Source organism: Triticum aestivum, chromosome 1B (assembly GCF_018294505.1).
Source record: "Triticum aestivum cultivar Chinese Spring chromosome 1B, IWGSC CS RefSeq v2.1, whole genome shotgun sequence".
Classification (NCBI taxonomy): domain Eukaryota; kingdom Viridiplantae; phylum Streptophyta; class Magnoliopsida; order Poales; family Poaceae; genus Triticum; species Triticum aestivum.
In genome coordinates this window covers 460793248-460811382 of record NC_057795.1, presented here as the reverse complement: position 1 = coordinate 460811382, position 18135 = coordinate 460793248, and the positions used below count along the sequence as shown (strand labels likewise).

The following is an 18135-nucleotide window of genomic DNA, read 5'->3' as shown; positions in this document are numbered from 1 at the left end:
ACTCCATAATTGCAATCAGAGGCATGAATGGATAGACAATAACCACATGTTCAAAACACCCTTACTGAAGTATCTCAAAATATGCATGGATCTCTCTGTAGCATCAAGTTTACATGGCATCAAAATAACAGCAGAACAGGGACTAAAATCAGCAACATCACGATGCCTAGTTTGCATGCTTGTGCTAGTCACCACATTGATCACAAAAATACATGGTAAGCACATCTGTAAAGAAGGCATAGCATAGTTCATAACACATGTAGACATCAAGCTCATAGGATACACACATCAATCATGGAAAAAATGACAAAAGAGCTCGTTCTGTTAAGAAACAGGAACTAACATTATGAAGCACTCTTACAACGATGATTCGGGCATCTAGATAAACTCAAATGAACATGATGCAATGTAATGAAATGGTGTACTCTTCGAGACGAACAATTTAACATATTACACGCACAAAACGAAGCTACGGATGCAGAGATATGATGCGTTGAACATGTGAACAGAATGCAAAAATACATGACTTAGAGAAAATCCGGGGGGAAAGTCAACCTGCGGATTTTGGATCTATATCTGGGCCGCGCCGAGCCCGAGGTTCGCCGGACCAGGGGAGCTCGCCGGAGCGGCGGGAGGACAGGGCCGCCGCGGGGAGGCTCGGGGAGAGGCCGAGGAAGCTCGAGGAGGACGCCGGCGCCGGCGGGGAGCGGCGGGGCCGGCCATGGCGCGAGGCGGGGCAGGGAGCCGCGGACAGCGCGCGGGGCTCCCGCGGCCGGGGCGGCGGCGGCTCGATTCCCGCGGGGACGGCGGCCGGGAGACGAGGGCGCGGGGCGCGGCGCTCGTGGGCGGTGCCGGCCGGCGCCAAGCGCTGCGGCAGCAGGGCGGAGGGCGGCGGCCGACTGCGACGGCGGTGGCCGGCTGCGGGCGCGGGGCACGGGCCTGCGGCGGCGGCGGTTCGGGCCCGCGCGGGCCCCGGATGGGCTTCACGGGCCGGTGGCGCGGGGACGGCGGCGGAGGACACGTGGCGCTGCGCGATTCGCGGAGGGGGCGGTGGCTGGACATGTCTAGCACCGGGCGGACGTGTCCGGCGGCGCGAGGACGAAAAATGGCTAGGGTTAGGGGGATTCATCCACGAATTTCGGGGGAGAGGGCATATTTATAGGTAGAGGGAGCTAGGAGAGTCCAAATGAGGAGCGGTTTTCGGCCACGCGATCGTGATCGAAGGACCGAGAGCATGGAGGGGAGTTAGATGGGTTTTGGGCCACTTTGTAAGGGGTGTTGGGCTGCAAAGAGAGAGGGGCTTTACGATTACCCGGTTAACCATTGGAGTATCAAACGACCTCCAAATGGCACGAAACTTGACAGGCGGTCTACCGGTGCTATACCAAGGCCGCTTGGCAAGACTCGGTCCATTCCGAGAAAGTTTAATACTCGCACACGAAGAGAGGCAAGAAGGGGAACGCCGGAGGACATAGGAGTGCCGGATTGCGAAACGGACAACGGGGAAAAGGCTCGGATGCATGAGACGAACACGTATGCAAAATGAAATGCACATGATGACAAGATAAAATGCAACACGCAAGCAAATGACATGGCAACTACGGCGAACAACTGGCAGACACCTGGCGCATCGAATCCGGGGCGTTACAACACTCCTCCACTAACAAGAGATCTCGTCCCGAGATCTTAGTGAAGGAAATATGCCCTAGAGGCAATAATAAAGTTATTATTTATTTCCTCATGTCATGATAAATGTTTATTATTCATGCTAGAATTGTATTAACCGGAAACATGATACATGTGTGAATACATAGACAAACATATAGTCACTAGTATGCCTCTACTTGACTAGCTCATTAATCAAAGATGGTTATGTTTCCTAACCATTGACATGTGTTGTCATTTGATTAATGGGATCACATCATTAGGAGAATGAGGTGATTGACATGACCCATCCTGTTAGCTTAGCACTTGATCGTTTAGTATTCTGCTATTGCTTCCTTCATGACTTATACATGTTCCTGTAACTATGAGAATTGTGTAACTCCCGTTTACCGGAGGAACACTTTGGGTACTACCAAACGTCACAACGTAACTGGGTGATTATAAAGGAGTACTACAGGTGTCTCCGAAGGTACATGCTGAGTTAGCATAATTCGAGATTAGGTTTTGTCACTCCGATTGTCGGAGAGGTATCTCTGGGCCCTCTCGGCAATGCTCATCACCTAAGCCTTGCAAGCATGTAACTAATGAGTTAGTTATAAGATGAAGTATTACAGAACGAGTAAAGAGACTTGTCGATAACGAGATTGAACTAGGTATTGGATACCGACGATCGAATCTCGGACAAGTAACATACCGATGACAAAGGGAACAACGTATGTTGTTATGCGGTTTGACCGATAAAGATCTTCGTAGAATATGTAGGAACCAATATGGGCATCCAGGTCCCGCTATTGGTTATTGACCAGAGATGTGTCTCAGTCATGTCTACATCGTTCTCGAACCGTAGGGTCCGCACGCTTAAGGTTTCGATGACAGTTATATTATGAGTTTATGTATTTTGATGTACCGAAGGTTGTTCGGAGTCCCGTATATGATTACGGACATGACGAGGAGTCTCGAAATGGTCGAGACATAAAGATTGATATATTGGACGGATATATTTGGACACCGGAAAGGTTCCGGAGAAGTTTGGAGCCCCGGAAGGTTACCGGAACCCCCCGGGAGGTATATGGGCCTTATTGGGCCCATGTAGGAGGAAGAGAGAAGGAGCAAGAGAAGGGGGCGCGCCCCCCAAGCCCAATCCGAATTGGGGAGGGGGGCCGGCCCCCCTTTCCTTTCTCCTTCCCCCTCTTCCTATTACTACTACTAGTACTACTTCCTAATACTAGTACTCTTTCCTTCCCCCTCCAAATAAGATAAGGAAAAGAGAGGGAAACCTACTTGGAGTAGGTTTCCCCCTCCTCATGGCGCCCCCCCTAGGGCCGGCCACCTCCTCCCTCCCTCCTTTATATACGGGGGTAGGGGGGCACCATAGGACACACAAGTTGATCATTGATCGTTCCTTAGCCGTGTGCGGTGCCCCCCTCCACGATATTACACCTCGGTCATATTGTAGCGGTGCTTAGGCGAAGCCCTGCAACAGGAGAACATCAAGATCGTCACCACGCTGTCGTGGTGACGGAACTCCCCCTCGGCGCCTCTACTGGATCGGAGATCGAGGGTGCGTCATCGAGCTGTACGCGTGTCAAGAACTCGGAGGTGCCGGAGTAATGGTACTTGGATCGGTTGAACCGAAGGACGTACGACTACTTCCTCTACGTTGCGTCAACGCTTCCGCTTTGGTCTACGAGGGTACGTAGACAACACTCTCCCCTTGTTGCTATATCATCACCATGATCTTGCGTGTGCGTAGGAATTTTTTTGAAATTACTACGTTCCCCAACACTTAGGACCGAGACGGAAGGGAAAAATGGATGAGGTGACACAAGAACTCAAGATAAGAAGCAAGGAATCGAGAGCACTCAAGAAGAAGAGAGGAATGGCAAGAATGACAAGAATAGAAAGCTCACGGAATCAGATAGACTATGAAACAACTCCGGTTAGAATGAGATAAGAAACGAATAAGACTGAAAGGATTTAAGCAGCACACTGACTGAACAAGGAAAGAATAGAACACGAAGTTGAGAGGATGGAACGATACTTGACTTGAGGAACAATACATAACCTCCGGAAGAATTGAAATAGTGGAATGAAAAGAACTTATAAGGAAGGATTGAATGGAGTTGTTGAGAAAATCAACAACGAAAGAATAAGCTTGTCGTGGACTTATGGATAACATCTCAGAAAAATATGCGGTGATAACCGACCACAAGCAGAAATGATTGGATAGCTGAGAGGAACAAAGAAATGCAAATCTCCACTTCAAAAGGATATGGAGGATTAATTGCACTTTGAGATGCAAGAAGGAAGATGCTTGAACTCCTCCAACAAAATCTCGATGAACTCTTGACGAATGAATTAAATCATGAAGAACCACCATGAAGAACTCCGGTAACAAAAAAAATGACGAGATAAAATTGGATGAAAGAATAAGATGAGCCTTGCGATGATTTAGATGGAGGTACCGACGAAATGACCGAGGAAATTTGAACTCCGGAAAAAGAAAGATGAAAACACTTGGAACTAGAATTTATTCATCAAGAACAAACTCCAAAGGAAAGGATTAATCACTTGGATGAAATAAGAATAAGATTTATTGTATGCTTATCCTTCATCAAATTAAATTGATGACATGGATTTTGCATATTACTTATTCTTCTTGAAAAAGGATTGAGAAGTGACATATCGCAGACTTGAGAAGGTCTTCATGAACCACCGGTTGGATTGGAAAGAACGAATGGATTAAAATGATAAACAAGGAAAAAGAATCTTGAACGAACCACCATAAGAATTCGGAAATGGCTGACGAAAGAGAATGAATCACCGGGAAGAATTAGAAGAACCAATATGCTTGAGGGGGATTTAGAAGCAAAAGGACAAAGAGATAATGAGCTGATTAAAGGACACTTGAACGAAACACCGGGATAATTAGAGAACGATAGCTGGAATGATGGCCTCCGGTGAAAAGAAATAGAAAACAACTCCCGAAATACTCCGGATGGGTGAGAAAAGGAATATCTGACAAATGGAATAATTCGAGAGGATAGCATGAAGCTAGAACCGCAAATCTTCGAGAGAACGGACAAGATTTAGAGGAAAAACTCTTCTGCGATCTTCCAATGATGACGAGAAACAACACCAAAATTACTGAGATACTCTGGGAGAATGAAAAGAGAAGAGGTTGAGGCAACAAAGGAAAATGATTGAAACCGATCTTGAAAGGCATGTGACTGATGGAAACCATTCTTACGTCACACCTGAAAAGAATTGAGATTAACTCCGGGGGAATTAGAAGAGTCAGGTAAGATCCTGGAAAAAGACCTGTGGGTTAGGGCCCACTGAAGAGATAACACCATTGAAAAGGATTGATGAATAGATAGAAGATGCACCGGAACAATTGAAATACAACCTCGAATTGATTGGAGGCCAGGCGAATCTCATGAGATGTCTTGAGCACTCCGGGAGGATAAACTGGCGAGAGACGAACGGGCAGGGAAAACACTTGAGCTGAGGAAAAGAATATGATCAACCCGAAAAACTTGAATTGAGTCCATCGGAGAAAGAAATGGGGTGAAGAATGACAAATGAGACGAGAATTCACCGGTTGAAATGATTGACGAAAGACTGAAGAGGCTCCACACGAATGAAATAGATGGTCGAGAGAGAGTCAGACTCCGGGAAGAAAAAGGGTGGGAGGGCGGGAAAACAAAATCATCTTGGAAGGGGAAATCGACGAATATCTTGAAGAGAAAACACCGGTTGAAAACATTGAAGAAAGAAGGCAAGGACTTCGCACGAGTAGGATGGATACTCGATTACGGACACCGGCTTGGAGAAGAAGAAGGGGAGGGCGGGTGGGAAAAGAAAACAACTGAGGATTGAACTTAAAGATGAAGAGGCTCGAGTCGATTTGACGAGAAATGCACCGGATGAAAAGAGCTGAGAACCAACGATTGGAAAACCAACTGCGTGATCCTAAAGAAAATTTGAAAGGGGAAGAGAAGTTATTCAAAACACCTACGTCAAGATTCCTTACCAGAGCGACGAAGGGGCTGAGGAGTAAAAATAATTCCTACTCTCTGATATAACTAGACTCCGAAAACAGTTTTTTTCTAGACTCAACAACGGCCAAACTACACGATCAATCAAGGGGGCTCCTAGGGTCGGTCGAGGTTCTGATACCAACTTGTCACGCCCAATATGCGACCCTATCCAAAAGGAACTCGAAGGTCCCACCAAGGATAGACCCGCATATTGAAACGCTTTTGCAAGGTGGATATCATTACATCAACATTACATAATAGATGGGTATACAAACAAGAGGCATACAATGCCACACGAATACAACATCACAATACATCAGAGCATCATCCGACTAAGGATGAAACACAAACAGAAACTCAAACGACATCCACCCTGCTCACCCAGGCTGCCGACCTGGAACCTATCCCCTGATCGAAGAAGAAGCAGAAGAAGAACTCAATGCAAGCAAGCATCGCTCTCGCGTCATGATCATCGCACAACCTGTAACTGCAACTGTTGTTGTAGTAATCTGTGAGCCACGAGGACTCAGCAATCCCATTACCATGGGTATCAAGACTAGCAAAGCTTAATAGGAAAGGAAGGGGTAAAATGATGAGGTTGCAGCAGCGACTAAGCATATATGGTGGCTAATATATGTAAATAAGAGCGAGAAGAGAGCAAAAGGAATGGTCGTGAAACTAGCAATGATCAAGAAGTGATCCTGAACTCCTACTTACGTCAAGCAGAACACAGAAACCATGTTCACTTCCCGGACTCCGCCGAAAAGAGACCATCATGGCTACACACACGGTTGATGCGTTTTAATACGGGTCTGGTGTCAAGTTATCTACAACCGGACATTCACAAATTCCCATCTGCCTATAATCGCAGGCACGGCTTTCGAAAGATTATACCCTGCAGGGGTGTCCCAACTTAGCCCATGACAAGCTCTCGCGATCAACGAAGGAATAGACCTTCTCCCAGGAAGACCCGATCAAACTCGGAATCCCGGTTTACAAGACATTTCGACAATGGTAAAGTAAGACCAGCAAAGCCGCCCGATGCGCCGACAATCCCGATAGGAGCTGCACATATCTCGTTCTTAGGGCAACACCGGATGGGTCAGCCTACGAGTAAAACCAGACCTCGAGTTGCCCCGAGGTGGCCCCGCAGTCTGCCCGGTTTGGACCAACACTTAGACAAGCACTGGCCCGGGGGGGGGGGGGCTAAAATAAAGATGACCCTCGGGTTGGCCGACCCAAGGGAAAGGGATAGGTGGTGGTGAGGCAAATGGTAAAACCAAGGTTGGGCCTTGCTGGAGGAGTTTTATTCAAAGCGAACTGTCAAGGGGGTCCCATAAATCACCCGACCGCGTAAGGAACGCAAAATCCAGGAACATAACACCGGTATGACGGAAACTACGGCGGCAAGAGTGGGACAAAACACTAGGCAAAAGGCCGAGTCTTCCACCCTTTACCAAATATATAGATGCATTAATAATATAAGAGATATTGTGATATCCCAACAAAATCCTGTCCGCCATGGAGCAATCTTCAACTTCACCTGCAACTAGCAACGCTATAAGAGGGGCTGAGCAAAAGTGGTAACATAGACAAACAATGGTTTGCATAGGAAAGGTGTCAAAGGTTAGAGGTTCATGGCAATTTGGGATGGCTTGATAAACAGGTAATAGGTAGCGCAGCAAAGCGATAGAACGAAGCAACTAGCATAGCAATGATAGTAGTGAGATCCAGGGTAGCGGTTATCTTGCCTGAAATCCCGCAAGGAAGAAGAACGAGTCCATGAAGAAGACGAACGGATGAAGCTGAACCAAGCGTATACGAACGAATTCTCACGATCGCAACGGAAACAGGAACTATCGAAAAGAAGCACACAACATAGGTAAACACACCACACATGAACAAGGCATGATGCACAACAAGCATGATGCACGAAAAATCTACATGAAGCTACTCATGGCAAGAGATGATGCAAACAAGAGCAACACATCAAGGCAAATTTAAATGAGTCCGGGAACAACATATAACAATTCTGGTAAGTCCTCATATGCATATTTCAAAATTGGTCCAGATCTGAATAAACCTTATGTTCAAGTTGTTAAACAACAAGTTAAGATGCACAAGGATGATCTACACGAGATTTTAGTCAAGTTACATATAGAGTTCATTTAGTTTGGAGCTACGACCTAGAAGATATGAGCAAAACAAGTTAAACATGGCATTGATGCAAAATGCACCCAAACATCAAGCAAACACCTCAAAACAAGGACGCAACATGATAATATGAAACTACATGCAATTCTAAGCAAGTTTCATATAGAGCACACTCAAAACGGAGCAACGGTTCAACACATGCACACTATACAAGTTTAAAGGACAAGCTGTCCAAAACAGCAACTAGGCATATTGCAAGCACCAAAACAACATGCTACAGCACCCCAACATGAAAACAAAATACATGGGCATGATGTACAGGTAAAGCACAACAAAACATGAACACTGAGCTATCTCCAGAAATCACTAGAACATGCTCAAACACACATGGTAAGATTGCAAGTAATAACAATTTCAGACGTTGCAGACAATAACATCACGATGCAATGTTTAGAGCTATCAAACAACATGTTACAGGAACTTATCATGGCAAACAAAGGCATGGCATGATACTACTAAATGCATAGGTCAAAAGTCCCTTAGTGACCATAAGCCAAAAGGGATCAGAAAATATGATGGCACCCACGTAAACATGGCAAGTTATATTACAGATTCATACATGGCAGAAACAGAATTATGAAGGCATGTAGATGAGCTTGTGCAACCCACTATAGCGCATTACATGGCATGGAAAGGCAACCAACAGTAAGAAGGCATGTTTGTGAAGATAAGCATGGCAATAGCAAGGTCATAGGGTGCATGGATCACTAGGAAAACATATGACAACAACTGAACTTATTGTTAACAGGCTGACAGCAACATTATGAAGCAACTTTGGAGCAAGATATGAACAAGCTACAACAGGCTATAAATGCAAACAGGGGCATGGATGGATATAGCATGATATGTAGATCAAAACATATTTAGTGATCATCTCCAGATTTTGCATAGAATGATTAGTAGCAACATGTTTATATAGCATCACGAAATAACAGATTCAGCCTAGCAAAACAGCAACATCATGTACCCTACTTAACAAGCTTGAATCACTCACCACAAGTCATTGCATGACAAGATAAGCATAGCATCATCAAGAAGACATGTTTGTGTAACCAACCAAGGCAAGAACAAGTTCATAGCATGCAAGGATCAACTACAACAAGCTTGGCCAAATTGAATAACACGTAAACAATCTGCCAGGAAACATTTTGAAGCAAAAGTAGAGCACGAAAATGACATGCTAGACTACTCCATAATTGCAACCAGAGGCATGAATGGATAGACAATAACCACATGTTCAAAACACCCTTACTGAAGTATCTCAAAATATGCATGGATCTCTCTGTAGCATCAAGTTTACATGGCATCAAAATAATAGCAGAACAGGGACTAAAATCAGCAACATCACGATGCCTAGTTTGCATGCTTGTGCTAGTCACCACATTGATCACAAAAATACATGGTAAGCACCTCTGTAAAGAAGGCATAGCATAGTTCATAACACATGTAGACATCAACCTCATAGGATACACACATCAATCATGGCAAAAATGACAAAAGAGCTCGTTCTGTTAAGAAACGAGAACTAACATTATGAAGCACTCTTACAATAATGATTCGGACATCTAGATGGACTCAAATGAACATGATGCAATGTAGTGAAATGATGTACTCTTCGAGACGAACAATTTGACATATTACACGCACAAAACGGAGCTACGGATGCAGAGATATGATGCGTTGAACATGTGACCAGAATGCAAAAATACATGACTTAGAGAAAATCGGGGGGGGGGGGAGTCACCCTGCGGATTTTGGATCTAGATCTGGGCCGCGCCGAGCTCGAGGTTCGCTGGACCAGGGGAGCTCGCCGGAGTGGCGGGAGGACAGGGCCGCCGCGGGGAGGCTCGGGGAGAGGCCGGGGAAGCTCGGGGAGGACGCCGGCGCCGGCGGGGAGCGGCGGGGCCGGCCATGGCGCGAGGCGGGGCAGGAAGCCGCGTGCGGCGCGCGGGGCTCCTGTGGTCGGGGCGGCGGCGGCTCGGTTCCCGTGGGGACGGCGGCCGGGAGAGGGCGCGGGGCGCGGCGCTCGTGGGCGGCACCGGCGAAGGCGGCGGCCGGCGCCAAGCGCGGTGACAGCGGGGCGGAGGGCGGTGGCCGACGGCGGCGGCGGTGGCCGGCTGCGGGCGCGGGCGCGGGCCGGCGGCGGTGGCGGTTCGGGCCCGCGCGGGCCCCTGATGGGCTCAGCGGGCCGGCGGCGCGGGGACGGCGGCGAAGGACACGTGGCACTGCGCGATTCGCGGAGGGGGCGGCGGCTGGACATGTCCGGCACCGGGCGGACGTGTCCGGCGGCGTGAGGACGAAAAATGGCTAGGGTTAGGGGGATTCATCCGCGAATTTCGGGGGAGAGGGCATATTTATAGGTAGAGGGAGCTAGGAGAGTCCAAATGAGGAGCGGTTTTCGGCCACGTGATCGTGATCGAACGACCAAGAGCATGGAGGGGAGTTAGATGGGTTTTGGGCCACTTTGGAAGGGGTGTTGGGCTGCAAAGAGAGAGGGGCTTTACGGTTACCCGGTTAACCGTTGGAGTATCAAACGACCTCCAAATGGCACGAAACTTGACAGGCGGTCTACTGGTGCTATACCAAGGCCGTTTGGCAAGACTCGGTCCATTCCGAGAAAGTTTAATACCCGCACACGAAGAGAGGCAAGAAGGGGAACGCCGGAGGACATAGGAGTGCCGGATTGCGAAACGGACAACGAGGAAAAGGCTCGGATGCATGAGACGAACACGTATGCAAAATGAAATGCACATGATGACAAGATAAAATACAACACGCAAACAAATGACATGGCAACTACGGCGAACAACTGACAGACACCTGGCGCATCGAATCCGGGGCGTTACAATGTCTTTGTTGACTGAGGTGGTGTTTGTTTCTCTAGTCTTAGGACTTTTTCTAGTCCTTATAGCAAAAAGTCCCTAGAAACAAACACCCCTTAAACTATCAGGATTTGTAGGAACACATGCCACATTCATGCATTTATTGAGGCGTATGGGAAGGTTGGAGACTGGCCTCCCATGATCAGATGGGTGAAGATCATATTGAGCATTAGTAGGAACTACACGGGCATGCTTGTATTTAGTTAATTCATGATCATTTGTCTACTTGGACTATTTTGTTCTATTTGATTATTATTACATTCAGTTTATTTGTTTCATTCAAAATAATTATTTGTTCAAATAAGCTAAATCAACTTTATTTTATGTTGGAATGTTTAAATTACATTGATGCTAAATTGGACTTAGAATAGAGTTTATATCAAAGATAGAAAAGATGGGGGAATACGAAGGCAGTCCTTTTTATGACTTTAGAACTACAGAACACACTTCAATAATATTTTGGAGGCAGCGCACATGACGATTTTACTAGAATTGCTTTGACATATCATGTCAATATAAATTCTTGTCTACGACTATACAACTCTCAGCTAAGTGACAGCTAGGGTTGTTGTCTTTGTTAATTTAGCAAGCGTTCCTTTCCCTAAGCGACGGCTAGAGTTACACCTCCCCTCCAAGCAACACCGCCGAGCCCATGGATTTGCCTCCTTTATGCCTGCCGCTCTGGCAACCAGTGGTGGGGGCGAGAATTCCGGTGGCTCTGCTTCGGGTAGTAGTTTAAGTTAGAGTTATTAGACCTCACAATAGCGGCATTCAGTTGGGTGGCGCTACTTCTTCTTTGAGTTGGTCTTCAGGGCTCCGATCCTCCTCGAGTTCGTCCGTCCGGACGGATTCTATAGAGCTCCGACGTAGATTCATGTTGTCCCCTTGGGGCGGTGAGGCCAAGGTTTCTCGTTGTGCGTGTGCGATGACGAGATCTGGTGTGAGGCACTTCTGATCGATTCAAGGGTTCAACAACGAGATTGCGACTCCAGTGAGTTGGTCCTTAGAGGAACGTGCACGGACACTTCCTAACTCACATCAAGAAAGTCAAGCCTGCTCCGATAGGGGAATGGCGACATCAGTGTGTTGGCGCTCGTTTAGCGACCGTAGTGGTCTTGAAACGTCAATGTAATTTTTGTTATGTTTAGGGTACTTTTCACAGACCCGGATGCTTTTTCAAAGAAAAGAAAAAACTCTCAACTATATTTTTTTGGGAAAAAAAACTTTCAACCAAGTGATGACTAACTCCAAACGAGCAGGACGAGAAGGGTATTAAGAGCATCTCCAATAGGCGCGCCAAAAGACGCACGCGCGGTAAACCCAGCTTTTAGCGTGCGCGGAACGTTTTGCCACGCTCCAGCGATGGCGGGAAACTCGCGCGCGCGCGGAAAGGCGGCAGCTCGCGCGCCATTTTTGGCGCACCGCTTCCGGTGCGCCTATAAAATGCGGCGCTCGCCACGCGCCTTCTCCACGACTCCGATTCCACTTCCTCTGCCACGCGCCTCTTCCTCCTCCTCTGCCACGCGCGCCTCCACCGCTCCAACGCCCCGCCACCGACGCGCCACCATGCCGCCGCGCCGCCGAGGAGCGTCGGGCTTCCGCAGCGTCCGCCTGTGCCCCAACGGCGGGTACTACTCCGAGATACTCTCCGGCGATCTCCGGCTCGGCCTTGGCACCTACGGGACGGTGCACGAGGCCGCCCGCGCGTACGACGCGGTGGCATGGCGCCTAGGCAGGCCGCGTGGGCAGATGAATTTCCAGGACGTCTACACGCTCCAGCAGGCGCTGGACGTCGCCCCGCCGCCTCGTCTTAACACGGCAGAAGACCGTGCGGAGCACGCTGAGCCATGGGGCCAGCGCTGCGCGCCGCGCCAAACCAGGCGATGGGCACGCGGCAAACCAGTTTTTTGCGAGCGGCGCGTTCGGCGCCTGTTGGAGATGGTCTAAGCGCCGTGCCGCGACACGCGAGGGGACTAGTCACCTTTCACTGTGCCGGGAAATGAGTGTAGGATTGGCCCCACCAACGGCCACGCTGGAATCTGGATCACTTTTTTTTTGAACTTAATCTGGATCTCACCTTTGCAATCTGGAGGCTGTGCCGTTCCATCGTTCGATCTCCAATCCAAAGAGATATCTGTTCCGTTCGGGTCAGAGTAGTACTACTAGTAGTAGTTATCCTTCCACAAAACTGAAAACCGCTCTGGTCAGAGCTGGCTTTGCTTTCGCCCGGGACAGCCGCACCGGCCAACAACGCATCCCCACCGTCCGCTCAGGATCCTGGCGCCGAACGCGACCCAAGAGCCCAGATCCAACGGCCCCCGCCCCCGCGCGCGCGCCTCGTCGTCTGCAGCAGCCCGCGTCGCGTGCCACACCCCCGAACCACATCGCGGCAAAACAGAACCGAACAGGAATCGCTCTCCTGCTCGGATTAAAGCCGGACCCCTCTCCCAAGATCGCCCGCCCCATCAAATCCTCTTCCCAAAGCCCTCCCAGCAGAGCAGCCAGCGCCCGCCCCTAGACCCCAGCTAACCAATCCAGCCACCACGGGCGCCTCTCCGTCTTTCCCCGCCGGCAACGGCATGGACCCAAGCCGCAAGCACGGCGCCACGAGCGCCTCCTCCTCCTCCTCGTCCGCCGGCGACACGCACCCTAGCTGCAAGTTCGAGGTCCGCCCGCCGCTCCCTCGTGACCTAGCGTGTTCGATCGCTTTTGCATGTTCGGTCTGGATACCAGTTCGATCCTAACGAGTTCGATGGTCCTACGCGCGCGTGCGTGTGCGGTTGCAGGAGGAGGCGAGGATGACGGGGGACGCACTCCTCGTCCTGGACGGCCTCGTGCAGGTGTTCCCGCAGGTGAGTCCGTGACTGCCAACGCGCGATTGATCTTTTCTTTTCTGCAAGAAACTTCGTAATCGACGCCCGTTCGATTGGTTGTACAGCCGATGATTTTATTTACAGTAAAAAAAAAGTGCCGACGAGTTCGTCGGTTTAGTTTCACACATTGCTGATCTGTCGAACAAATCGTGACGGGTTCGTCAGTTTTGTTTTACTGAACTGCGTAGGTGTACGCTGTTGATCGCGCGCGCGCGCGCGCGTGCGCGCCTGCGTTTGTCGTGAATAAACGAAGGGCTGCTCTGCGTTGACACACAGATGCTTAATAATTATAGCAATGCAAAACGTATGGTGTTCTTTTCTTAATTTGCAGGACATATGTATGTGAACCACTGGCTTTGGTTGATCTGCTTTCACCTTAGTTTCATGCCATCTGCATGACACGAAGAAGTGATCTGTTTTTCTCAAGCACTAGAGAATTTGATTGAAGTACACATGCATTTCAATTCTTTCTGCAATATTGTTCTCTAGTCTTGGTGAGAGTTTTTCTGGGTCCGTGATTTTTGTAGTAAAGCCTAGGCAACACTATTTTTCATTAACCAATTAACAAAACCCAAGTAATGAATGGAATAGTTGTAGATCTTACCACATTTTTTCTATAGAATTGATCAAACTTAAGCAAGTTTGACTTAGGACAAACCTAGAACGGGTGGAGTTACTGTATGAAATTGTGAATGCATTTCTTGTTGTTAAAATTATTATAGACCTGGCACGCCACTTACTAACACACACTGCCACATCCCCACTCTTTAACTATGCAGGTTAACTTCTCAACACTTATAGAAGTTTCCATCTCATTCAATGGAGATGCTGATGCAGCAGCAGATTATGTTATCCATAATGTCCTTCCAAATAGTACCGCAGATGACAATAATGTAAGCACGAATGACGATTCAGATATTCATGGTAAGATTTCTTCCTCCCTCGTTACTTCTTGTTTTCATCTCAAAACACTTCTTTGTGTTGAAAAAATCCTTTCTCAGGGCAACATCAGGTATTTAGTGACACAAACACTAGTTTCACGATCCCGCCAGTGGATGATGGTACCATTCCAAAATCTGTACAGTTTGACGCTATCAATGAATATTCAGCTGAACATGGACAAAACTCCATGGGAGAACAATTGATGCAGTCACCTGCTGCAGCATCAACATCTGGTCAGGACGGTCTACCTGAAGAAATTGATTCTGATTCTGTGCTAGCTGGAGCGCAGAACTCAGTTGTCGATCATGAAGTAGCTCATTCTGAAAACGAGCAGAAAGAAATGAATTATCCGGACCCCGCTACTGAAGATCACTGTGATGAACAAATACAATGCTCATCTTCTGAGGAAAACCAGGCCGAGCCAACTTCTGAAGATATTTCTACGCTGCATGGTGATGATTCACCTGATATGAACGTGTGATCAAACTATTCCGTTAGCCCTGAGTCTATTGATGACGCAATCTCTGCTGAAAACTGCAAGAAGGTAAAAGTGTTTCCTTTTCATTTAAATTCATGAAACATCACATTTACTTGTCAAAAGTACTAGTAACAACTCAAAATAATTGTGATAGTAGCTGTACAAACTTTCATATGAAAAATTGAGGATTAAAATATGCCCACCTTCCTCCTGCAAATCTCAATATTCCCTCACCAAATTACTAATCATTTTGACTAATCTGAGCGTCACATTTGGGTTACATAGTGTGCTTCTTAGGTTGGACTCATTGAAAACTTCCTAATACATTGTTCTCCCAAGAATTTACTCCCTCTATAAAGAAATATAAATGCTTTTTTAGTTATCTAAACACTCTTATATTTCTTTAAGGAGGGAGTACATGTTTCCGATTTCTCTTAATATATGAATGTGTGTTGCAGAATGCTTTGCTGTCAAATGTGGCAGCGATAAGTGAAATGCTAGAGGAGGTTGAGGTTAGTGAGGCAGAAACAAAACATGTTGTATCCCAAGCAAGTCAAGCTGGCAATGATATTCTTGTAAAGGCGGCGAAGCTAAAAGAAATGTCTACACTAGCAGTGGAAGAGAACAACAAGGTTTTACTCAAAGAATTTACTTTTCGTACTTTGTTTTCTGCCAATTGACTTGCAGCAAGACCCTTTAAGAACTTTCGAAAAAACGAACGAGATCCTTAATAATGGAAATTGTGTAGGTTGCAGCAGAGGTTTTTGCTGAGAAATCTATTCTAGCCTCAGAAGCTCAGGGGCTCCAGTCCTGGTTGTTTGACATTTCTGAAGAACGAAAACACTTCGTGTCGGTCATTGACGAGGTAAGTTATAACCTTATACTGTTGCACTCTTTTGTTGTCTATTGAAATATAAGTACGATTCGGGCTTACAGTGTAGTGTACACTAACCAGCATCAAGTACAGGTTCAATACTCACGGCCAAATAAAGTGTGTGTTGCCTTTTTTTAGGGAAAAATAAATTCGTGTTACAGTTGCACTTTGCTTTGTGGTGCACAGTTGTTAGTTGCTCCTATGTCTGGCTGCTCTGCTGTAAATCCTTGATTCTTACAGGCAGCTTACTGTATTTCTAGGACATTTAGCCTATTTTGAGTAGATGTTTGCAATGTGTCAGAAAGTTCTGTTGCTGTTTTTATTTTGTACTATATGTTGATAATACTAATTTTTATGCTGCATTGGTTATTACTATTTCAACATGAAATATAATTTAGTTTCTTACAACTTTCGTCATGTACATTATGAAGATGCACCGGACTCTTCAAAGAAGACTTGATTTAGCAGAAGCAGAAAGAGCAGCTGCTGAGATGGAAATGATTGAAAGGGAAAAAATGGCTCAAGAAATGCTGAAAGAACAGGAAGTCCTACTTGATGCTGCCAAGGAAGAGTCTAAGAAGCTGGAGCAACAGGCAGAGGAGAATGCAAAGGTAACAAATGAGCTACTGTACTTGGATGACATACCGATATTATTCCTAGCCGTGATTCTAAGAAAGGAGGGCTAACATGCAATCTCTTGATACAGCTGCGGGAGCTACTGATGGACAGGGGCCATGTTGTTGATGAATTGCAGTAAGTATACTAAGTGTTTGAAATCGTTCGAACTGACATTTGAAAAATATTTAACTCATGAATCTACATCCATGCTCGTTTATTATTTCAGTGGAGAAATGCTTGGAATCTTCGGCAACATTACGCAGCTCCAACGTAGAGTTGATATGCGAGTCCCTGCCGAGCAACTAGCTTCGTCGATACTGTCCAGCTCAGTCGAGTCAGCAGCTGGCCAATCCCCTGCTGAAGAACCACTGCAGCTCGCTCCAATGAGCTTTCCCAGCCCGGTCCAATCAGCACATTCCGGGCTAATTTATGTTGATGAGCCACTGGAACTAGCTTCATCGAGCTTAGCAGGCTCGGTCGTATCAGCGCCTTCAAAACTACTTCCTACTGGTGAATCGCTGGAGCTAAGTTCATCGAGCTTGGTCGGCTCCGTCGTATCGGCACCTTCCAAACTGTTCTCTGTCTGTGAGCCACTTCAGCTAGCTTCATCGAGCTTGTCTAGCTCTGTCAGATCGGTGATTTCGGAGAGCAGCTGGTCTTCTGCCACGGAGTCGAATTCAGGTTTCAATGATGAGGAGGAGATCGCTGTTGCTTCTCCCCGTGACAATTTTGCTCTGGACGACACCTGGGATGTAGTCGAAGAAGACGAGGAATGCGTGTGCTAACCTTCTGGGCATGATGCTCGTGATGTTCTAATCCATCCTTCATTTTTTTCCGGCAAGAGTTATTAGCATCTGTCCGTACGTGCCGGAACTTGTTGCAGATTTACGCATGTTTTTTTGTTGAGTTTCAGAGATTTGCGCATGGTGATAACGTGCTTTCATGTTGGTAGTTTTCCTCTGTAGCTGGAACCTGCTCACATGAGGGTCATCAGAAAAGGTGACAAAATTTGTTTAATAGTGATATTATTTGACAGTCACTCCAGGTTCGGCACAACCTTCGGTGAAATATTTGCTCGTTGCTGATGGCTTAGTTTTTTCTAATCAAAATTTTGTTTTCCGTTCAAGTCCAATCACTTGTGCTTTAGTCATATATATATATTACTCATGTGGTCCTACATCATTCGGTCTGCAGCTCTATGTGCCCTGTAGCTCAAATCTCGAAACAGGCTTTCACCCTGCTTTGTAAGCAAAACAACCATCACATCCATACAATGAGTTCCAAGTGCACCGAGATAAAATAAGAGGAAAATAGAAAAAATTCCACCAAGTTTAAGAACGCAAGAAATTCGAAGGTGTCCTGTGTAAGGAAGATCCGGTTTAACGCTCTAGTGTCTCCTTAATATATATGAATTATTTGGCGTTAGCAAAGTATTTTCTATGTATTTCAAGAATACTGCAGTTTTTTAGATTACCATAATTTTATTTACAATGAGCTATTTGGTTGCCCCTAAAAATTGTGATTTTAATACTACAGTATTTGCCAA

General features: G+C 46.9%; 1 pseudogene; it reads left to right on the top strand.

The window, feature by feature from the left end:
• The first annotated feature begins 13196 nt into the window (after positions 1-13196).
• Positions 13197-17721, top strand: LOC123131646 (uncharacterized; annotated as a pseudogene).
• The last annotated feature ends 414 nt before the right edge of the window (positions 17722-18135 follow it).